General features: G+C 33.9%; 1 pseudogene; it reads right to left on the bottom strand.

Annotated features, from left to right (window-relative positions):
• Window positions 1–11,202: 11,202 nt before the first annotated feature.
• On the bottom strand, window positions 11,203–15,929 carry LOC127557066 (elongation factor 1-alpha 1-like; annotated as a pseudogene).
• Between the last annotated feature and the right edge of the window lie 8,642 nt (window positions 15,930–24,571).

The following is a 24,571-nucleotide window of genomic DNA, read 5'->3' as shown; positions in this document are numbered from 1 at the left end:
AATAAATTTTTTAAAAAATAAAATAAAATAAAATAAATTAAAAAATAAATAAATAAAATTTAAAAAAGAAATTAAAAAAATAAAAATGAAGAAATGACCAGCACAATGATTTCAAAGAGGCTTGGAGAAACTTACATGAACTGATGCTAAGACAAATAAGCATAAACAGGAGATCATTATATATGGCAACAATGAGGCCATATGGCAATCAATTCTTACATACATGGTTCTCTTCAGCATTGAGATGATTCAAACCAGTTCCACTTGTCCAGTGATGAAGAGAGCCATTTACACCCAGAGAGAGAACCATGGGAACAGAGTGTGGAACACAACATAGCATTCTCACTCTCTGTTGTTATTTGCTTGCATTTTGTTATCTTTCTCAGTTTTTCTTTTTCTTCCTTCTTGATCTGATTTTTCTTGTGCAACAATATAACTGTATAAATATGTATACATATATTGGATCTAACATGCATTTCAACATATTTAATATGTATTGGACTACCTGCCAGCTAGGGGAGATGGTGGGGGTAAGAAGGGGAAAATTTGGAACAAAAGGGTCAATGTTGGAAAACTTACCCATGCATATGCTTTGTAAATAAAAAAAAGCTTTAATTACAAAAAAGAAAAAAAAGGAAGGGAAAACTTCTCTGCCTCTCCCACCAAAAGAAAATCAAATATATCTAATCAGAGTCTTAAATTTACAGGGTGGAATTAAATGAATTATATATTTATATGTATATATATATATATTTCTCCTTCCACCAAGCTTTCATATATATGGGTGGAAGGAGAAAGGAAAAGAAGAAAAGAGAAGGGTATATTCAAAGGTACATAGCATAAAGATTAACAAAGAGAAGTGTGATCAGTCAGATTCACTGTAAATACGGTATATCTAGAATCAGAAGGCCAGGGTCCTAGAACAAGAGCTAGAATATCTGAGCTAGAAATGACTTGTAATTAGACAAATAAATAATTAATTTGAAATCAGGGCAAAAACAAGGCAAAATAAAACAATGACCACAAAACCTTCCTCAACAAGGAAAGTTCTACAAAAGTGCAATAAGTGTATTCAAGAAATAATTGATTATCACTGATTAGAGTTCTTAAATCAAAGGTTGGATGATCATTTGTTTAATATAGTATAGAAGAAATTCATCTTCTGGATATAATTTGGATTATTTGATAACTGAGGCCCCTTACAATTTGGAAATTTCTATGTGGCCCTAGTTTTTTGTGTTTGAAATCTCATGAATGGCCTGGTAAATTTTCTTCTATTTGGTGTTTGTTTAACATTTCTGGTTTTCCTAAATATAAGGTTCTTTAAAATTCATTTGAGCTGAAAGACCTATGTTTCTGAGGAAAGAGAAAAGACCAATTAGAAGTTCCTCATTGAACTAGTTATTTCATTTGGAATTTGAATCATTAAAATATTATGAATAAGGTAGAGGGGGAGTTACCACCCTAAACACTCTAAAAAGTTGCATAAACACATGTTCAGTTAAAGAAAATAACAGGAAGAACTGAATGAAAGTTATCATTCTGTCTACAATTTTAAAAAAAATTAAACAATTCTATCTCCATATATATTTAAAGGTAAAATTGCACTTTAATACTAAAGTGTGTGACAACAAAGAGAACTCCCAAATGATAAATAATGTAAATATTTTAGGTTTACAAAATCAGGAATAAATCAAGCAAGAAAATAGCTATAGACAAAGTTCTGATTTTGATTTAGAAAGATAATTTTATCAAATCTGGCATATTAGAAATTTTATATGGTAATGTCATGATTTATAATCCCTAAAAAACCTGAAAAGTGACATCTTTAATTTAATATGTCCAAAATAAATTGAACATTAATCTTTATTATAGTACACTTACACCAAAATATCAGTATTCATTATTTTTAAAACTGACATTGTGATTTTAGTTCATTTTTTTTGACAATAGTCATCTTGTAAAGTGTTTATATGAAAGGTGGCAGAATTTGAAGTGAATAACTGAATTATGTTGGAATATTTTCCCATAAGTAAAGCACTCAATGACTAAAAAAGTCAGGTCTCATTGCCAAAGCAAAGTGGATAACTGTGATAATTACTGTGTAAATATGAAGGCAAAATGTACTTACACATGAATAGCTGTGTAATTGATGTTACACAATCAAATGCCTATGAATTGCTTCCTTAAATGTTCATTGTGATAATGGTGTCTGGGACTTGGAAGAGATCTTCAAACATTTAATCCAATGCTTACCTGCACTCTAAATTCCCTCTTTAATATCTCCTTCTTAAGAGTTCTCCAGTGTCATTTCACACTTCTGCTAAATGGGAGCTAACCCTTTACATTTTAGGAAAGATTTCATTTGGTTGAGCCAAAATTTGCCATCTGACTTAAACATGCTGGTAATATTGTTATCACTGCTGCTGCTGCTGATGATGATGATGATGAAGCAGTGGAGGAGGAGGAGGAAAAGGGAAAAAAAAAAGATGAAGATAACAAAAGGACCAGGATGTGAGAAATATTATAAAGCATGTCTTTAAAGATGAGAATATAGTTGATCCAATCAAGTCAATATAATGAAAGTTAAAAGACAGGCAGCTTGAAAGTTATGCAGATAGGCATGAAATATTTAAAGAATAAGAAGGGTGGATTTTTATCATTTATCAGAGTGTCAGAGCCTTGGCATATTCATAAGACCTGAGAGAGTTTTACTCTGTTACCATTACATTCCAATTCATTTACAAAATCTCAGTACTAAAAGATATAGGAAAATGGCGAAATAGGTAAGTTTATTTAATTTTATAGCTTAAAAAAACAAAATTCATATGAAAAATATTTGAAGAATAATTTTAAGGAATAACAATTCCTTATATAACTTTTGATGATAATTTTCTGGAATCTCTGATTAAAATGTCTGAATGCCATAGGAAGCTGCTGAATCTTTGAAACCTTAATCAATTCTCAATGAGTGCTAAGTTTTGAGGCAAATGGTTGGAAGGTTTTAGTGCCTTGACAATAGTAAGGGAATTGTTAAAAAAGAAAGAAAGAAAGAAAGAAAGAAAGAAAGAAAGAAAGAAAGAAAGAAAGGAAGGAAGGAAGGAAGGAAGGAAGGAAGGAAGGAAGGAAGGAAGGAAGAAAGAAAGAAAGAAAGAAAGAAAGAAAGAAAGAAAGAAAGAAAAAAGAAAGAAAGAAAGAAAAAAGAAAGAAAGAAAGAAAGAAAGAAAGGATTATGATGATGAAATTGATGACAAAAATAATAGCTATTCTGTGTGTTTCATTTTAAAGTTTGTAAAGTGCTTTACACATGGTAACTAATTTCATTTTGTCAACAGCCCTAGGAGATAAGTGCTAAAATTATCCCCATTTTATAAATGAGGAATCACAGACACAAAATTAGGCTCACAAAATTATAAGTACGAGAGGAAGGATTCAAAATAAATGTTTTCTTGACTCCCAAGACTAGCACTCTGACTACTAGACCACCTGGCTATTGATTTAAACTGACATTTTCTTTAATCCAAGTCATACAGGAACATAAATTATCATATGCTTAATGTGACCTTACACATCAGTATATTAATATGAAGAGATATTCTAATGGTCTAAATTATTTCCTGGTCACATTGAGAGGATAGGCTTTCAGATGTTTATCTGACATTTTACAGATTATGTTAATTATTCATCTGTCTGAATTTGTCCAATGAAAGATATTTTTATTTTATACTCTACTTGCTTGAACTTAGTGCCTAATGCATTCAGAATGATTCTCTAGCATAAAACGTAATTTGATCTCTTAGTCTCGGTTCACTAATTAATCATTTCAATCAAATTGTCATATGAAGGAGACACTTTTATTTTTTTTTTTGTAATTTATACCTTTATTTCCACTGAAAAGAAACTGCTTAAGGGTAGGAGTCTTAACTTCACTGTTAGTCTTCTGAAGGGCTAGACTCAGTATTCAGGTGTTCAATATCGCTTCCTGATTCTAGAAATCAGAAGATATACATAATTGTTTTATATACATGTTGATAAGGGAAAAGTTTATCAGGAGTTTTTTAAATGTCAACAGAGAAGAGCAAGGAGTGAAATAGTCAATATAATGAAACATTACCATGAGTCCCGTCTAACTAGGAATGTTCATATCAAACAACAGATATAAATTTGGTTCCTTAATAAAAATTTTTTAAAAATAGACATTTTAATTGTCATTTATTAAACTACATATAAAGCCTCTTCAAATCCAAGCAGCTAAGAAGAAAGCATTTACTATGCACTAGGAGCTATGTTCCGTATTGGAAAGACAAACAAAAAGTAAATTTAACCCCGTTTTCAAGAGATTCAAAATTTAATGGAGGTGATGGAAGAATATTTACTTAACCTCCCTAAGACTTCATTTTCTCATGTGTAAAATGGGAATATGGGTTTTATTGTTGTCTATGACCCTTTCAGCCCTAATCTGTCCACTAATTTTTTTGGAAATTTAATATTTAGCATGAAGATATTTTCTGTATAAATACCATTTTATAATAGATAGCAATGTGTTTGTTTTTTTATTTTTTTAATATTTTATTTTATTTTATAATAACTTTATATTGACAGAATCCATGCCAGGGTAATTTTTTTTTTTTTTTTTTACAAAATCATCCCTTGCACTAGCTTCTGTTCCGATTTTTCCCCTCCCTCCCTCCACCCCCTCCCCTAGATGGCAAGCAGTCCTATATATGTTAAATATGTTGCAGTATATCCTAGATACAATATATGTGTGCAAAACCGAGCAGTTCTCTTGTTGCACAGGGAGAATTGGATTCAGAAGGTAAAAAACAACTCAGAAAGAAAAACAAAAATGCAAATAGCTCACATTCGTTTCCCAGTATTCTTTCTTTGGGTGTAACTGCTTCTGTCCATCATTTATCAATTGAAATTGAGTCTTTGTCAAAGAAATCCACTTCCATCAGAATACATCCTCATACAATATCATTGTCAAAGTGTAAAGTGATCTCCTGGTTCTTCTCATTTCACTTAGCATCAGTTCATGTAAGTCTCTCCAAGCCTCTCTATATTCATTCTGCTGGTCATTTCTTACAGAAAAATAATATTCCACAACATTCATATACCACAATTTACCCAGCCATTCTCCAATCGATGGGCATCCATTCAACTTCTAGTTTCTAGCCACTACAAACATGGCTGCGACAAACATTTTAACACATACAGGTCCCTTTCCCTTCTTTAGTATTTCTTTGGGATATAAGCCCAGTAGAAACACTGCTGGATCAAAGGGTATGCACAATTTGGTAACTTTTTGGCCATAATTCCAGATTACTCTCCAGAATGGTTGGATTCATTCACAGTTCCACCAACAATGCATCAGTGTCCCCGTTTTCCCGCATCCCCTCCAATATTCATCATTATTTTTTCCTGTCATCTTAGCCAATCTGATGTGGTATCTCAGAGTTGTCTTAATTTGCATTTCTCTGATCAATAATGATTTGGAACACTCTTTCATATGAGTGGTAATAGTTTCAATTTCATCATCTGAAAATTGTCTGTTCATATCCTTTGACCATTTATCAATTGGAGAATGGCTTGATTTCTTATAAATTTGAGTCAGCTCTCTATATATTTTAGAAATGAGGCCTTTATCAGGACCTTTAACTGTGAAGATGTTTTCCCAGTTTGTTGCTTCCCTTCTAATCTTGTTTGCATTAGTTTTATTTATACAAAGGCTTTTTAATTTGATATAATCAAAATTTTCTATTTTGTGATCAGTAGTGGTCTCTAGTTCATCTTTGGTCACAAATTTCTTTCTCCTCCACAAGTCTGAGAGATAAACTATCCTATGTTCCTCCAATTTATTTATAATCTTGTTCTTTATGCCTAAGTCATGGACCCATTTAGATCTTATCTTGGTATATGGTGTTAAGTGTGGGTCCATGCCTAATTTCTGCCGTACTAATTTCCAGTTATCCCAGCAGTTTTTATCGAATAATGAATTCTTATCCCAAAAGTTAGGATCTTTGGGTTTGTCAAACACTAGATATTATAGTTGACTATTCTGTCTTGTGAACCTAACCTTTTCCACTGATCAAGTAATCTATTTCTTAGCCCATACCAAATGGTTTTGGTGACTGCTGCTTTATAATATAATTTTAGATCAGGTACAGCTAGGCCACCTTCATTTGATTTTTTTTTCATGAATTCCCTTGAGATTCTCGACTTTTTATTGTTCCATATGAATTTTGTTGTTATTTTTTCTAGATCATTATAATATTTTCTTGGAAGTCTGATTGGTATAGCACTAAATAAATGGATTAGTTTAGGGAGTATTGTCATCTTTATTACATTCGCTAGGCCTATCCAAGGGCACTTAATATTTTTCCAATTATTTAAGTCTGACTTTATTTGTGTGGAGACTTTTTTATAATTTTGTTCATATAATTCCTGACTTTCCTTTGGTAGATAGATTCCCAAATATTTTATGCTATCAACAGTTATTCTGAATGGAATTTCTCTTTGTATCTCTTGCTGTTGGATTTTGTTGGAGATGTATAAAAATGCTGAGGATTTATAGGGATTTATTTTGTATCCAGCTACATTACTAAAATTGTGAATTATTTCTGATAGCTTTTTAGTAGAATCTCTGGGGTTCTCTAGGTATACCATCATATCATCTGCAAAGAGTGATAGTTTGGTTTCCTCATTGCCTACTCTAATTCCTTTAATATCTTTCTTGACTCTTATTGCAGAGGATAGTGTTTCTAATACGATATTGAATAATAATGGTGATAGTGGGCAACCTTGCTTCACTCCAGATCTTCCTGGGAAAGATTCCAGTTTTTCCCCATTACATCTGATGCTTACTGATGGTTTTAAATATATGCTCCTGACTCTTTTAAGGAAAAGTCCATTTATTCCTATGCTCTCAAGTGTTTTTATTAGGAATGGATGTTGAATTTTATCAAATGATTTTTCTGCATCTATTGAGATGATCATATGTTTTTTTTTTTATTGTTGTTGTTGTTGTTGGTTATTGATATAGTCAATTATGCTAATAGTTTTCCTAATATTGAACCAGCCCTGCATTCCTGGTATAAATCCTACTTGTTCATAGTGTATTATCCTGAGGATGATTTTCTGTAATCTTTTTGCTAATATTTTATTTAAGATTTTAGCATCAATATTCATTAGGGAGATTGGTCTATAATTTTCTTTCTCTGTTTTCAGTCTTTCTCTGTTTTAGGTATCAGTACCATGTCTGTGTCATAAAAGGAGTTTGGTAGGACTCCTTCAATCCCTATCTTTTCAAATAGTTTATTTAGCATTGGAGTTAATTGTTCTTTAAATGTTTGGTAGAATTCACATGTAAATCCATCTGGTCCTGGGGATTTTTTCTTAAGGAGTTGGTTGATAATTTGTTCTATTTCTTTTTCTGAGAGGGGACTGTTTAGGATATTTACTTCTTCCTCTGTTAGTTTGGGCAAGCTATATTTTTGGAGGTATTCTTCTATTTCATTTAAGTTGTCAAATTTATTGGCATAAAGTTGGGCAAAGTAACTCCTAATTATTGCTCTAATTTCCTCTTCGTTAGTGGCGAGTTCTCCCTTTTCATTTTTAAGAATAACAATTTGATTTTCCTCTTTCCTTTTTTCAATCAGATTTACTAAGGGTTTGTCTATTTTATTGTTTTTTTCATAGAACCAACTCTTAGTTTTATTAATTAATTCAATAGTTTTTTTTTTTTTACTTTCAATTTTATTGATCTCTCCTTTTATTTTTAGAATTTCAAGTTTAGAATGTGACTAGGGGTTTTTAATTTGTTCCTTTTCTAGCATTTTTAGTTGCAAGCCCAATTCATTGAGCTTCTCTTTCTCTATTTTATGCAAATAGGGCTCTAGAGATATGAAATTTCCCCTTATTACTGGTTTGGCTGTATCCCATACAATTTGGTGTGATGTCTCATTATTATCGTTTTCTTGGATGAAATTATTAATTATGTCTATGATTTGCTGTTTCACCCAATCATTCTTTAGTATGAGATTATTTAGTTTCCAATTATTTTTTGGTCTACTTTCCCCTGGCTTTTTGTTGAATGTAATTTTCATTGCATTGTGGTCTCAAAAGGATGCATTTACTATTTCTGCCTTACTGCATTTGAATTTGAGGTTTTTATGTCCTAATATATGGTCAATTTTTGTATAGCTTCCATGAACTGCTGAAAAGAAAGTGTACTCCTTTCTGTCTCCATTACATTTTCTCCAGAGATCTATCATATCTAACTTTTCTAGTATTCTGTTTACCTCTTTGACTTCTTTCTTATTTATTTTGTGGTTTGATTTATCTAATTCTGAGAGTGCAAGGTTGAGATCTCCCACTATTATAGTTTTGCTGTCTATTTCTTCTTGCAGCTCTCTTAATTTTTCTTTTAAGAAATTAGATGCTACACTACTTGGCGCATATATGGTTGTGAGTGATATTGCTTCATTATCCATGCTACCCTTTAGCAAGATATAGTGCCCTTCCTTATCTCTTTTAATTAGATCAATTTTTGCTTTAGCTTGATCTGAGATCAGGATGGCTACCCCTGCGTATTTGACTTCACCTGAAGCATAGTAGATTTTGCTCCAACCTTTTACCTTTAACCTGCATGTATCTCCCCACTTCAGGTGTGTTTCCTGTAAACAACATATTGTAGATTTCTGTATTTTAATCCATTCTGCTAATCGCTTCCTCTTTATGGGGGAGTTTACCCCATTCACATTTATGGTTAAAATGACCAATTCTGTATTAGTTGCTATCTTGTTAACCCCTTTTTATGCTTTTCTCCCTTCTTTCCCCCTTACCCCCTTTCCCAGTATTAAGCTTGTGAGCACCACTTGCTTCTCACACCACTCCCTTTTCAGTACCCCCCCGCCTTAGATTTCCTCCCCCTATCTTACCCCTTTCCCTCCCCGTTTCCGTATTCCCTTCCACTTAGCTTATTCCTTCCCTTTTCACTTTTCCCTTCTCACTTCTCAATGAGGTGGGAGAAGTTTCACCATAAATTAAATATGTCTAAAATTTTTCTCTTAAAGCCAATTCTGAAGGCAGTAAGATACCCACTATATTCATCCCACTCCATTCTTTCTCTCAGATATAATAGGTTTCCTTTGCCTCTTCATGAGATCTAGTACTCCCACTTTACCCTTTTTCTGGTACAATGTCCTTTCCACATCAACTTTCTAGAACAAGGTATACATGTATTCTTTATACTTCTTTATATCAGAAATATAGTTCCCAAGATTAATCTTTACCTTTTTAGATTTCTCTTGAGTTCTATATTTGTAGATCAACCTTTTTGTTAAGTTCTGGCTTTTTCATCAAAAATAGGTGAAATTCGCTTACTTCGTTGAATGTCCATTTTCTTCCCTGGAAAAAAATGCTCATTCTAACTGGGTAAGTTATTTTTGGTTGTATATCAAGTTCCTTAGCCTTTCGGAATATCATATTCCAGGCCCTTCAATCTTTTAGTGTGGATGCTGCCAAATCCTGGTGATCCTTATTGTGGCTCCTTGATACTTGAATTGGGTTTTTCTAGCTGCTTGCAATAATCTTTCCTTCGTCTGAGGGTTCTGGCATTTGGCCACTATATTCCTTGGTGTTTTGATTTTAGGATCCCTTTCAGAGGGTGATCGATGAATTCTTTCAATGTCTATTTTATCCTCTGTTCCTATGACTTCTGGGCAGTTCTCTTTGATAATTTCCTGGAAAATAGTGTCCAGGCTCTTTTTTTCATCATGCTTTTTTGGGAGTCCAATGATTCTCAGACTCTCTCTCCTGGATCTGTTTTCCAGGTTTGTTGTCTTCCCCAGAAGGTATTTCACATTCTTTTCCATTGTTTGATTTTTTTGGATTTGCTTGACTGATTCTTCTTGTTTCCTCGAGTCATTCAGTTCCAATTGTTCAATTCTGATTTTTAATGAAGTGTTTTCTTCACTCACTCTTTTAAAATCTTTTTCTAATTGTCCCATTGAGTTCTTTTGTTCTGTGGAATTTTTTTCCATTTTGCCAATTTTGTTTTTTAAAGAGCTGTTTTCTGTTTCCAGTTCACTAATCCTATTTTTCAAGGATTTTATTTCTTTATCCACTCTCTCTTTAACTGAGTGGGATGACTTCTCCAGACTCTCTTGCCAAGCCTCCCTCTCTTTTTCCCATTTTTCTTCTAGCTCCCTTGTGAGAGCCTTTTTAATTACTTCTATGAGGTTCATCTGTGCTGAGGAACAGATGATCTCCTCCTTTGGGGATTCACCTGGAGCCTGTCTGTTTTTAGTCTCCTCAGGATTTGGAGTCTGCTCTCTTTCTGTATAGAAGCTGTCAAGGGTTAAAGTCCTCTTCAGTTTTTTGCTCATTATGTCAAAGAATCAAGGACAAACTAGCAAAAAGAGAAAAAGAAATCACCCCTTATTTGGAGTCTGCTTTTTGAAGGGAGGGGCTGGGTGGCATTACCGAGCTTCCTCTACAGACTTTGGGGGCAGCACCAAGGCACTAGCCGTACTGCGCCTGCGCTCTGAGATCCCAGAGCGTGCTGAGTCACTGTGTGTGTGTATGTATATGTGTGTGTGTGAGGGGGGGATGGCCCCATCCCGAGAGACTCCAGCTGTTTGGGGTTGTATTCTTCGCCCCGGTGTTTTTAGTTTCTCTGCTGGGCTGCTGGCTTGCTGCCGGAGCAAAGTATCCAAACCTGTAGCAAAGCTCTCTCTGCAGAGACGGCTGCGATCACACTCCACCCCCTCTCCAGTCTGCTCTGCTGTGAGCAGCCTTCCGTGCTCTCAGCTGCTTGCCCACACCCTGTGCCCAATCCAAAACCATCCCAGCCCTCATGCAAAAACAGACCTTTCTTGGCGAATCTCAAGGATGGCTTCTCTTGGTAACTATTTTTGGGTTTTTTTGTTTTTTTTTCAGTCAAGCATCAATTCAGAGGCTTGTAATGAAATGGAGCAGAGAAAAATGCGGAGCTACACAGCTATGTTCCTCCTCTCTGCCATCTTAACCGGAACTCGTGTTTGTTTTTTTTTAATAGTGTCAAACTAGTCACTGAAACTCAAATATATTTATAAGGGAAATTAATAGTTGCCCTAACTGAATTAGTGAAAAAATGCTAATGAAGGTAGCCTAGCTAAACCTAAAACTATATTGTAAAGCAATGGTCATCAAAACCATCTATTATTGCCTAAGGAATAGAATAGTCAATCAGTAGAATAGGTTAATATCACAGGACAAAATGGGCAATAACTATAACAATGTAGTGTTTGACAAACCTAGAGACCCCAGCTTTGGGGATAAGAACTCACTATTTGACAAAAACTGCTGGGAATATTGGAAATTCGTATGGAAAAAATTAGGGCTTGACCCACACCTAATACCACATACCAAACAAGACCTAATTGGGTTCATGATTTAGACATAAAAAGCGATATTATAAGCAAATTATAAGAACAGAGGATAGTTTATGTCTCAGATCTGTGGAAAAGGAAGTTGTGTCCAAAGAAGAGGTAGAACTTATAACTGAACTCTAGATAGATAATTTTGATTATATTAAGTTATAAAGGTTTATGCAAACAAACTGATTCAGACAAGATCAGAAGGAAAGCAATAAATTGGGAGATCATTTTTACATTTAAGGGTTCTGATAGAGGCCTCATTTCTAAATATATAGAGAATTAACTCAAATTTATAAGAATCCAAGCCATTCTTTAATTGATAAATGGTCAAAGGATAAGAACAGACAGTTTTCAAATGAAGAAATCAAAACTATTTCTAATCAGATGAGAAGGTGCTCTAAATCATTATTTATCAGAGAAATGCAAATTAAGACAACTCTGAGGTACCTCTCATATTGGCTAAAATTACAGGAAAAGACAAGGACGAATGTTTGAGGGGATGTGGGAAAACTGGGACACTAATACATTGTTGGTGGAACTGTGAATGGATCCAGTCATTCTGGAGAGCAATTTGGAACTAAGTTCAAAAAATTCTCAAACTGTACATAGCCTTTGACTCAGCAGTGTTTCTATTGGGCCTTAATTTCAAAGAGATTTTAAAGGAAGGAAAGGGAACCACATGTGCAAAAATGTTTGTGGCAGCCCTTTTTGTAGTGGCAAGAAACTGGAAACTAAGTGGATGCCCATTATTTGGAGAATTGCTGAATAAGTTATGGTATATGAATGTTATGGAATATTAATGTTCTGTAAGAAATGATCAGGAGGATAATTTTAGAAAGGCTTGGAGAAACTTACATGAACTGATGATAAGTGACATAAGCAGAACCAGAAGACCACTGTACACAACATCAATATTATACAAAGATCAATTCTGATGAATGTGACTCCAATAATGAGATGATTGATGACTGTTCCAATGATTTTGTGATGAAGAAAACCATTTACATGCAGAGAGAGGATTGTAGGAATTTAACATAACATTCTCACTCATTTTGTTGTTTGCTTGCATTTTGTTTTCGTACTCATTTATTTTCTTTTTATCTGATTTTTCTTGTGCTTTAAGAGAATTGTATAAATGTTTTTATATATATAGTATTTAACATATATTTTAATATATGTAAAACATATATTGGATTGCTAGCCACCTAGCAGAGGGGGTGGGAAGAAAGAAGAGGAAATCTGAAACACAAGGCTATGCAAGGGTCAATGTTGTCAAATTATCCATGCATATGTTTTAAAATTAAAAAGTTTTATTAAAATAATTAAAAAATAGTTGCCCTAACTCAGAGTTCTATCTTCTGTCCCCTTTGGAGTGTGTAATTTTGAGTACTGGGATGGCAGGGAGGGAGACAAACAAAAACTTACCTTTATTTTTCCTAGTTTGATAAAGTCTAGGACCTCCTTGTGTTGAGAAATAGATGAATTTTTCATTTATTATACGTATTCTTTCTTCTGTTTCATCAACAGGGGTTACTGAGGGGAAGGGGCAAGAAGGGAAAATATTCCCAGGCTCTCTACTTCCCTGTTCTGATAATTTAGAGCTTATTTTCCAGATGCCAGGTATTTTATATCATGGAATTACACTTAGTCATTCACATTAAGAGGCAGGTGATATGAATGTGATATAAAATTTCTTTCAGATTTATTTTCATTTAGTTATTCAGGATATGGCCTATTTGCCTAAGGTCTGAAAGATATTTAATCCCAAAATTGAAATTAGTATAACTAGATAGATGGATTTCATATTTTCTATTCTTAACTGACATTTAAGGTCATTAAAAAACACAAATATTTAAATTCCAAAATTAAAAGTAAAACTTCATGGAAATGGGCACAGAAATAGCATCCCATTTTTGTTTGACTAACTGAAAATGGAAGTCTATGTGAGTAACATGATATACACTCAGCTGGAAAACATATCAAACTTGTCAGATCCCCGAGAACATCAATGTTCCATGTTGGTTGATAAAATAAGCTGGATCACACCATTTTTAAAGACTTATGGTCATAGCCAAAAGTGATTAAGAAAAAAAAAAACCTCTTCATAGTTCACTTAGGAAGTATATTAAAATATTGGAAGTCTTTTTTGTCATACTAGTAAAGGGAATTCTACCAGTTATAGGAGAGTCTAATCACATATTGTTTTCAGAGTTCTTAATAAGAAGTTATTCTGGGGGCAATTTAAAAAAAAGATTTTGAGAATGAGCTAGATCTCCAGCATTTTTCTCTCCTATAGTTTATTTTTTAAATATGCATTGTTTTATGAATCAGAGGAGAGAGAAAATTCAGAGCAAAAGTTAAAACAATGGAAGAGATTAAAAAAAAAAAAAGAAGAAAAAGAAGTGAAAATAGCATGTGTTGATTTACATTCAGTCTATTTAGTTCTTTTTTCTGGATGCAAATGGCATTTTCTGTTTAAAGCGTATTTGGATTGCTTTGGTTCACTGAGCTCCTGAGAAAAACCAAGTCTTTCGTAGCCGATCATCACAATATTATTGCTGTTATGGTCTATAATGTGTTCCTGGTTCTGCTTGTTTTTTCTCAACATCAGTTCATGTAAATATTTCTAGGTCTTTCTAAGTCAGCTTGTTAATCATTTTTAAATGAAAAATAATATTCAACTTGTTTATCCTCAATTGATGAGTACCTAATAATTTTCCTTTTTTTTTTTTTTGCTACCACAAAAAGAGCTACTAGAAACATTTTTTCCACATATGGATATTCCCTCCCTCCCCCCTTTATGATTTCCTTGAGATACAGACCCAGTAATGACACTGCTGAATCAAAGGATATGCATAACTTTATAGCCCTGTGGCCTAGTTTCTTATTGCTCTCCACAATGGTTGGATCATTTTATAATCACACCAACAATGCAGTTGTGTTTCAGTTTTTCCACATGCCCTTTAACATAATCATTTTTCCTCATCTTTGCTAATTTACTGGTTTTGATGTAAAACTCCAATGTCATTTTTTTTTTTTTGCATTACTCTTATTGTTAATGATTTAGAATATTATTTTCTATGTTTTTTTAATTTGACTCTTTTGTGGCACCATTTTTATTATATTTTGCTTATCTATTGGAGAGGGTTTTTCCTTATTATGCAATAAAATAAATAGCAATAACTAACATTTCTATAGCATTTATAATGTTAGACACTGCACTATGGTTTTTTTTTTCTATTAAAAAAAAATTGTTCCTCAAAATGAGGCTGGTTGCTCTTATTATCCTCAGATGGAAACATATAAATGGAAGTTAAGTGATTTACTCAGTCACACTATTATTATTAAGGATCTGAGGCTGGATTTGAAGTCATCTTTTTATTTTTTTTATTTTTTAAAAAATTTTAATAGCTTTTTATTTACAAGTTATGTGTATAGGTAATTTTACAGCATTGACAATTGCCAAACCTTTTGTTCCAATTTTTCCCCTCCTTCCTCCCACCCTCTCCCCTAGATGGCAGGATGACCAGTAGATGTTAAATATATTAAAGTATAAATTAAATAGCAATAAGTATACATGACCAAACCATTATTTTGCTGTACAAAAAGAATTGGACTCTGAAATATTGTACAATTAGCCTGTGAAGGAAATCCAAATGCAGGCAGGCAAAAATATAGGGATTGAGAATTCAATGAAATGGTTCTTAGTCATCTGCCAGAGTTCTTTTGCTGGGTGTAGCTGGTTCAGTTCATTACTGCTCCATTGGAACTGATTTGGTTCATCTCATTGCTGAGGATGGCCAGGTTCATCAGAATTGATCATCATATAGTATTGTTGGTGAAGTATATAATGATCTCCTGGCCCTGCTCGTTTCACTCAGCATCAGTTCATGTAAGTCTCTCCAGGCCTTTCTGAAATCGTCCTGTTGATCATTTATTACCAAACAATAATATTCCATAATATTCATATACCACAATTTATTCAGCCATTCTCCAATTGATGGGTATCTGTTGGAATCCATTTTGTTTACACCAACAATCAATTGTTTCACACCTAGTGTGTAGGCCAGAAGGGCATGCATGCTCACGGGTCTGCCCATTCTTTGAGATACCAGCTTCAAATTCACCAACACCAGCAGCAACAATCAGGACAGCACAGTCAGCCTGAGATGTGCCTGTAATCATGTTCTTGATAAAGTCTCTGTGCCCTGGAGCATCAATAATAGTCACATAGTATTTGCTGGTCTCAAATTTCCACAGGGAGATATCAATAGTGATACCACGCTCACATTCAGCCTTCAGTTTATCCAAGACCCAGGCATATTTGAAGGAGCCCTTTCCCATATCAGCAGCCTCCTTCTAAAACTTCTCAATGGTTCTCTTATCAATTCCACCACATTTGTAGATGAGGTGACCAGTAGTGGTGGACTTGCCAGAGTCTACATGTCCAATGACGACAGTGTTAATATGAGTCTTTTCCTTGCCCATTTTTGTGGAGGCTTAGCAATGGTTTTCACTACACCTGTGTTCTGGCGGCAAACCCGTTGGCATCTAATCAGTTTCCAGTTTTTGGCCACTACAAAGAGGGCTGCCACAAACATTCGTGCCCATAGAGATCCCTTTCCCTTCTTTATGTTCTCTTTGGGATATAAGCTCAGTAGTAACACTGCTGAATCAAAGGATATGCCCAGTTTCATAACTTTTTGAGCATAGTTCCAAATTGCTCTCCAGAATGGTTGGATGTATTCAAAATTCCACCAACAATGTATTAGTGTCCCTGTTTTCCCACATCCCCTACAACATTCCACATTCTCTTTCCCTGTCATTCTAGCCAGTCTGACAGGTGATATCTGATTCAGCTTATTCAATAGGTATGGTGCAAAGAATTGACACAGCCCAAATCAATTTTGTAACCTCTAATATATATCAGCTCTTTAAGGAACTTAAAGAGCAAGTAAGAAAGTGTCAAGGTAAGATTTATACCTTGTATGTCCACTCTTATAATAGACTTCTAGGTCCTATTTTTTTATGGAAATTCAAAGCAAATAGCCTTCTAACCATGTTAGCCAATACTGCTTTATTTCAGGCAACCCAAGAATCTCATTTTTTAATTATTATTTTTTTAATTATTATTATAACTTTTTATTGACAGACCCCGTGCCTGGGTAATTTTTTTTTTACAACATTATCCCATGCACTCACTTCTTTTCCGACTTTTCCCCTCCCTCCCTTCATCCTCTCCCCCAGATGGCAAGCTGTCCTATTCAAATTAAATATGTCGCACTGTATCCTAGATACAATATATGTGTGCAGAATCGAACAGTTCTCTTGTTGCACAGGAAGAATTGGATTCAGAAGGTAAAAATAACCTGGGAAAAAAGACAAAAATGCAAGCAATTTACATACATTTCCCAGTGTTCTTTCTTTGGGTGTAGCTGCTTCTGTTCATCCTTGATCAATTGAAATTGAATTAGATCTCTTTTTCAAAGAAATCCACTTCCATCAGAATACATCCTCATATAGTATCATTGTTGAGGTATATAATGATCTCCTGGTTCTGCTCATTTCACTTAGCATCAGTTCGTGTAAGTCTTGTCAATCCTCTCTGTATTCATCCTGCTGGTCATTTCTTACAGAACAATAATCAAGAATCTCATTTTAAATATTCATCAGGCTGCTTGAGCTTTCCATTTACTATTTGGAATAACAAGAGAGGAACCTAGGAGCATAGTAAGAGCCTGTATAACTTGTCTTCCTTTCCACACTCCTACCCTCCCTCCAGGGAAGAACCCTTGTGGTTTGAGAACCATTGAAATTTGGTATATGGATGTGACCCACTATAAATCTTTTGGTCCACTGTCTTTTGCAATACCAGCAGCAAAAGAGAGAGCCTGAGTGGTCACTGAATTCCTTATACAAGCTTTTGCAATTATGGGTGTGCCACAAGCAATAAAAACAGATAATAGACCTGCATATACTTCTAAGTATTTTGCACACTTTTGTGCACAGTATTGGATTTTACATACCACTGGCATACCTTTTAATCCTCAAGGTCAGACAATAGTAGGGGGAGAAAAGAGACATCAAGACACTCTTCCAAAAACAAAAGAAAGGGGGAGTCACAAGTAACCCTACACAACTTCTAAATTTAGCTCTTTATATAATTAACTTCTTGATTTTTGACAAAGATGCACTGCCTCTGTCAGACAGGTTTTATAACTGGCCAGAAGGTCAGTGTCCAGTGCGAGCAGCTCTACTATCTTTAGATAACTTCCAGGTGATGTGGAGAGATCCAGAAAGTGGTGAATGGAAGGGACCATATAGGTTAACTGCTTGGGGGAGAGGATTTACTTGAATCTCTACAGATGGAGAAGGAATAAGATGGGTGCCAATGAACTGTATTTACTTTGTCCATCATAGAGAGATGGGGTAGACCCTTGAAACAAATGAAAAGACCCAAGAAACATCAGATAACCCAATATGTATGGTATTCGACTCATTGGATTCCCTGAGACATGAAGTAATGGACAATAGATTGGTTTTGGACTATCTCTTGACTTCTGGAGGTGTATGTGTGATTGTCATTTATATACCCCCATCTAGGACTTATGGACATGTATAATTCCTCATGTTGATTTATATTGTTTGTTACATCACTACTAGCCTATGTTATATTACATATGTTTGTGCAAAACCTCCCATGCTGATAGATTTATGTATATCTATTTCAAGGAAGGCTCTTCAACCCAGAGGAAATCTGCTAACAATATCTAGTCTGGCTCCTCATTTTCCTTTGGTGCCCACCTCCCTTCCTGAGAAGTCAGGTAGGGCATGATCACCCCCATTCTACAACAAAAGAAAGCAGGAGATATAGAAGATAAATGGGATTTGTGCAGATATTGGGAAACTCTGAGAAATTTATACTTGAAGAAAAGATACTTACAGTAAGGTGTTTATTCAGTATGATTGATGAGATAATGGTTCTCTAGTTCACATATACTTAGTACTTATTGTGATGTAATAGTTCTACTGTTGGCACATGCTCTGTGTGCTGTGGTGATGTAATTGTACTAAGGTATTTAAAGGATGAGAGGACTTGAAATAAGCAGACTGGAGTGTGTGTGTGCTCGAATTTGAGTTCAGACTTCAGACTCCATATTCCAGACTCCCGACTCTATCCCTGACCATCCTTGTGGTGACTCTCCTGCTAAAACCAAGGCCCGTCCAGAGATCCTCCAGGAAGCTAGCTTGGACACTATATTTTCTTCTGCATCTATTGAGGTTTTTGTTAGTTAGTTTTGTTAATTTTGTTAGTTTGCTCATTTATATAGTCAATTATGACAATAGTTTTCCTACTGCTGAACCAATCCAGCATTCCCGATATTAATCTTACTTGGTCATGGTGAAATATACTGAGGATAACTGGCTGTAATCTCTTTGCTAGATTTTTATATTCAATTTGTGCATCAATATTCATTATGGAAATTTGTCTATAATTTTCTTTCCTTGTTTTGTTTCTTTATTTTATTTTTGTACCACTGATTTAAGTATCAGCACCTGAGGTATAAAAGAAATTTGGTAGGACATCTTCTTTCTCTATTGTTACAAATAGTTTGCATAGTTTTCAAATTATTTGTTCTTTGAATGTTTGGTAACATTCATCTATAAATCCACCTGGCCCTGGAGATTTTCCTTAGGGAACTGATTAATAGGTTGTTCAATTTCTTTTTCAAAAATGGGATTATTTTAATAATTTATTTCCTCCTCTATTAATTGGGGCATTCTATATTTTTAAAATATTTATATATTCCACTTGGATTATCAGATTTATTGCCATGCAATTGAGCAAAATAACCAAATTATTTCTTTAATTTCTTCTTTATTGGTGGAAAGTTTACCCTTTTCATTTTTGATAAAACAGTTTGATTTTATTTTTTCCTTTTTCTAATCAAATTAACTAAAGGTTTATCTATTTTTGGTTTATTCATAAAACCATCTCTTGGTTTTGTTTATTAATTCAAAAGTTTTCTTACTTTACATCTCCCCTTTTTTCTGTAATCTCTTTGCTAATATTTTATTTAAGATTTTAGCATCAATATTCATTAGGGAGATGGGTCTATAATTTTCTTTCTCTGTTTTCATTCTATGTGGTTTAGGTATCAGTACCATTTCTGTGCCATAAAAGGAATTTGGTAGAAGTCCTTCATTCCTGATTTTTTCAAATACTTTATATAGTATTGCAGTTAATAGTTCTTTAAATGTTTGGTAGAATTTACATGTAAATCCATCTGGATCTGGGGATTTTTTCTTAAGAAGTTGATTAGTAGCTTGTTTCATTTCTTTTTTTTTAATGGGGCTATTTAAGAAATTTATTTTCTCTTCTGTTAATCTGGTCACTCTATATTTTTGTAGGTATTCCTCTATTTCACTTAGGTTATCAAATTTATTGGCATAAAATTGGGCAAAGTAACTCCTAATTAGTGCTCTAATGTCCCCTTCATTGGTGGAATGTTCTCCCTTTTCAATTTTGAGAGTAACAATTTGATTTTCCTCTTTCCTTTTTCTAATCAAATTAACTAAAAGTTTGTCATTTTGTTGGTTTTTTTCATAAAACTATCATTCAATAGTATTTTACTTACAATTTTATTAATCTCTCTTTTTATTTTTAGAATTTTAAGTTTGGTATTTGATTGGGGGAATTTAATTTGCTCTTTTTCCAGCTTTTTTAGTTGCAAGCCCAATTCATTGATTTTTTCTTTCTATTTTATGCAAGTAAAGATCTAGAAATACAAAAATTCCCCTTATTACTGCTTTGGCTGCATCCCACAAATTTTGGCATGTTGTCTTATTTGTATATTCTTAGATGGACTTATTAATTATATCAATGATTTGCTGTTTCACCTGTTCATTCTTTAGGATGAGATTATTTATTTTCCAATTATTTTTTATCTATTTTCCCTAATAGAAAATAGGGAAGAAAATAGAAGATAAATGGGATTTGTTGCAGATATTGGGAAACTCTGTGAATGAGATCATGTAAGGTTCTGGTTAGCTTTCTGGGGGTCTTGGGACCAGCCTTTGTTTCAGCAGAATAATCACCCCAAAGTCTTATTATCTCCATCACAGTCTGTCTCCTTCACCTAGGGCCTGGCTAGCTTTCTGGAGGTCCTCCAGAATGGGTCTTGGATTCAATGGAGGAGATGCAGGAGGCATGAGAGTCATAAGAGACTGATCTAGTCTTCTCTGTTTCTGGTTGAGTTTGTCCTCAGTTTATATACTCTATTACAATTATATAATTACACTATATTGAGTATAAACCAATCACCATATCACTAGGGAACCATTATTTGTTTTAAGATTAAATCAGTCATAATGAACTGGAGAACTATTAATTACTATGCTAAACTAGATCACAATTGTATTATCAATTCCACTGAGTTAACACCTTGTTATAAGAATTCTTGTTTCAAGTACATTTCTCCAGAATTCTGGCCCTTTACAAAGTCAGATGACAGTAAATTTCACACAATGCTCATCCCCCTCTTTCCTTTCCCTCAATTGTAATAGCATTTTTTGCCTCTTCAGGGAATGCAATTCACCCAATTTTACCTCATTTTTCCTCTTTTTCCAGTATTATCCCCTTTATATTTCTAGTTGTTTTTTTTTTTTTAATATATATCGCAATAAAATCAAACTCTATCTATACTTTCTAAGTAGACTCATAACAAAGATACAATTCTCAAGAGTTAAAAATATCATTTTCCCTTATAGGTTTTCAACTTTTTAACTTAAAAACAATTTTTCCTATTGTTTTTACCTTTTACATTTAAGTTCTATATATAAAGATCAACTTTTCTGTTCAGCTCTTCTGTTTTCATCAGAAAAAATAAAATGAAACTCACTGTTTTATTAAATGTCCATATTTTCCCCTGAAAGATAATGCATAAGTTTCTGGCTGTTCGTTCTTGGCTGCAATTCAATTCCCTTTGTCCTCTGGAATATATAACTTGCCCTCTTTACTTAAAGTGGAAACAGCTAGGTACTGGGTAATACTGATTGTGGTTACTTGATATTTGAATTATTTCTTTATGGGTTCTGGTAGTATTTTTTCCTTGATCTAATAATTCTGAAATTTAGTTGTGATTTTTCTTGGAATTTTCATGTTGAAGTCTCTTTTGGGAGGTGATTGGTGTATTCTTTCAATGACTTTTTTACCTTCTGGTTCTCAGACACCAGGACAATTTTCCTTGATGACTTCCTGAAACATGATCTCTAAGCTCTTTTATAATCACAGTTTTCAGGAAGTGCAATAATTCTTACATTGTCTGTCCTGGATTTATTTTCCAGGTCGATTGTTTTTTTCAATGAGGTATTTTACATTTTCTTCTATTTTTTCATCTTTTCTTTCTTTCTTTCTTTTGTTGTTGTTATTATTGTTTTGGATTGATTGAGTCTTCATGTCTTATTGAGCCATTCAATTCCATTTGTTCAATTTCAATTTTTAGGGAATTATTGTCTTCAGTTAATTTTTTTATTTCCTTTTGCATTTGGCCAATTTTAAATGAATTGTTTAAATCATTGAATTTTTCTTTCCCTTTCATAAATTCTGGTTTTCAGTAAGTTAGTTTCTACTTCCATTTCATCAAATCTATTTTGTAAGGAGTTATATCCTTTTGCAATTTTGAAATCTATGTTTAAGGAGTTTTATTGACATAATTTCTGTGTTTTTTTCAAACTCTCTTGCAAAGGTCTCATTTTCTTTCTTTATATTTGTTCTAACTCTCTTTTAATATTCTTTTTGAATTCTTTTAAGAGAGCCTTGTGAGATGTAGACCAATTCATAATATGCTTTGGAGCTTTATCTTGAGACTATTTGCCATTATTTTCCTCAGAGTTTCAGGTCTATTCTTCTCTGTCTCCACAAAAGCTATGGTCAGAACTCTTATTGGATTTTTGTTTATTTTTAAAGATTGAGTTTGCTCTTAGGGCTAAGGAGAGATTGTCCCTAGCTTCCACTACAGGTGACAGAGCATTCCTGGGTCTGATTCTGCTGATTTTTTTTTTTTCTGGTGCTAGATGGGCATGGCCAAGTCCTGCATTATTCTGGGTAATCAGAAGCTCATTTTTTGTGTTTGATATTTGTGTATTTGTGTTGGATATCTCACAGCTAGGTTTCTGAACCGGGCCACAGTAACCAATTTTGCTATATATATTGACTGAGTCTCCTGGAAGATTCTTCTTGGGTGCAGACACAACACCACCCTCCATCCCTGCCCTCGCCACTTAATCCTTTATTCTCTCCACCTTTTATCCGACTAAAACAGAACTTTTCTGATGTTTCTCCAAAATATCTTCTACTGGAAATTTGTTATACCGCAAATATCTATGTGTTCCATCTCTCCAAAACCACTCCAAAGCCTTGATGTGATTGTTGATGTGAGGGTAGCCAGAAAGAGCTCAGACAAAGTTCTGTCTAGTCTCTGCCATCTTGGCTCCACTCCATCCCCCAAGACCTGTCTTAAGTTCATGCCTCTCTATTTGAGAATTGTTTGTCCAATCTTTCCAATGAAGCTGTGAGAATTTTAGTATAAGATTGAGTTTCATGTTGTAAAGTATTATATTGTGTTGCTATTATTACTTTTTCTAATAAATGCCTTTGTTTTGAGTTCATTGTGATGGTTAGAACAAGGTTTTTTCATAGCAAGTGGGGTAATAAACTGCAGTTAAAAGAATGATGGAACAGAAAGCAAATTAAGAATTGATAGACAAAACCTGAAAGATTCAAACTTTAGGAGATTGTATTTGTGTGTGTGTGTGTGTGTGTGTGTGTGAGAGAGAGAGAGAGAGAGAGTTAAAACCAGGAAGAAAATTACACCTGCGAGTCATTTCAGATGTAGATAATTCCTTTGTTAATGATACCTATTTTCCCTCATAACACCAACAATGGCAAAAAAAGTAAAATAAGGACTTTTTGTTTCATTAAAAAAAATCTTAAAACATCAAGAATCTCAAGGGAATTAATAAAAAAAAAAATCAAATGAAGGTGGCCTACCTGTACCTGATATAAAACTATATTATAAAGCAGCAGTCACCAAAAACATTTGGTATTGGCTGAGAAATAGATTAGTTGATCAGTGGAATAGGTTAGGTTCACAAGACAAAGTAGTCAACTGTAGCAATCTAGTGTTTGACAAACCCTAAAATCCTAACTTTGGGATAAGAATTTATTATTTGACAAAAACTGCTGGAAAAACAGGAAATTAATATGGCAGAAATTAGGCATTGACCCACACTTAACACCGTACACCAAGATAAGGTCAAAAGGGGTCCATGATTTAGGCATAAAGAATGAGATTATAAATAAATTAGAGGAACATAGGATAGTTTACTTCTCAGACTTGTGAAGGAGGAAGAAATTTGTGACCACAGATGAACTAGAGATCATTATTGATCATAAAATAGAAAATTTGGATTACATCAAATTAAAAGGCCTTTGTACAAACAAAACTAATACAAACAAGATTAGAAGGGAAGCAACAAACTGGGAAAACATTTTCGCAGTTAAAGTTTCTGATAAAGGCCTCATTTCCAAAACATATAGAGAATTGACTCTAATTTATAAGAAATCAAGCCATTCTCCAATTGATAAATGATCAAAGGATATGAACAGACAATTTTCAGATGATGAAATTCAAACTATTTCTACTCATATGAAAGTGTTCCAAATCACTATTGATCAGAGAAATATAAATTAAGACAACTCTGAGATACCACTATATACCTGTCAGATTGGCTAAGATGAAAGGGAAAACATAATGATGAATGTTGGAGGGGATGTGGGAAAACTGGGACACTGATGCATTGTTGGTGGATTTGTGAATGAATCCAACCATTCTGGAGAGCAATCTGGAATTATGCCCAAAAAGTTACCAAACTGTGCATACCCTTTGATTCAGCAGTGCTACTACTGGACTTACACCCCAAAGAGATACTAAAGAAGGGAAAGGGACCTGTATGTGCCAAAATGTTTGTGGGACCCCTGTTTGTAGTGGCTAGAAACTGGAAAATGAATAAATGCCCATCAATTGGAGAATGGTTAGGTAAATTGTGGTATATGAATGTTATGGAATATTATTGTTCTATAAGAAATG

Source organism: Antechinus flavipes, chromosome 3, assembly GCF_016432865.1.
Source record: "Antechinus flavipes isolate AdamAnt ecotype Samford, QLD, Australia chromosome 3, AdamAnt_v2, whole genome shotgun sequence".
In the NCBI taxonomy this organism is placed as follows: Eukaryota; Metazoa; Chordata; class Mammalia; order Dasyuromorphia; family Dasyuridae; genus Antechinus; species Antechinus flavipes.
The sequence above is the reverse complement of the archived record's forward strand: the minus strand, read 5'-3'. Positions and strand labels throughout refer to the sequence as shown.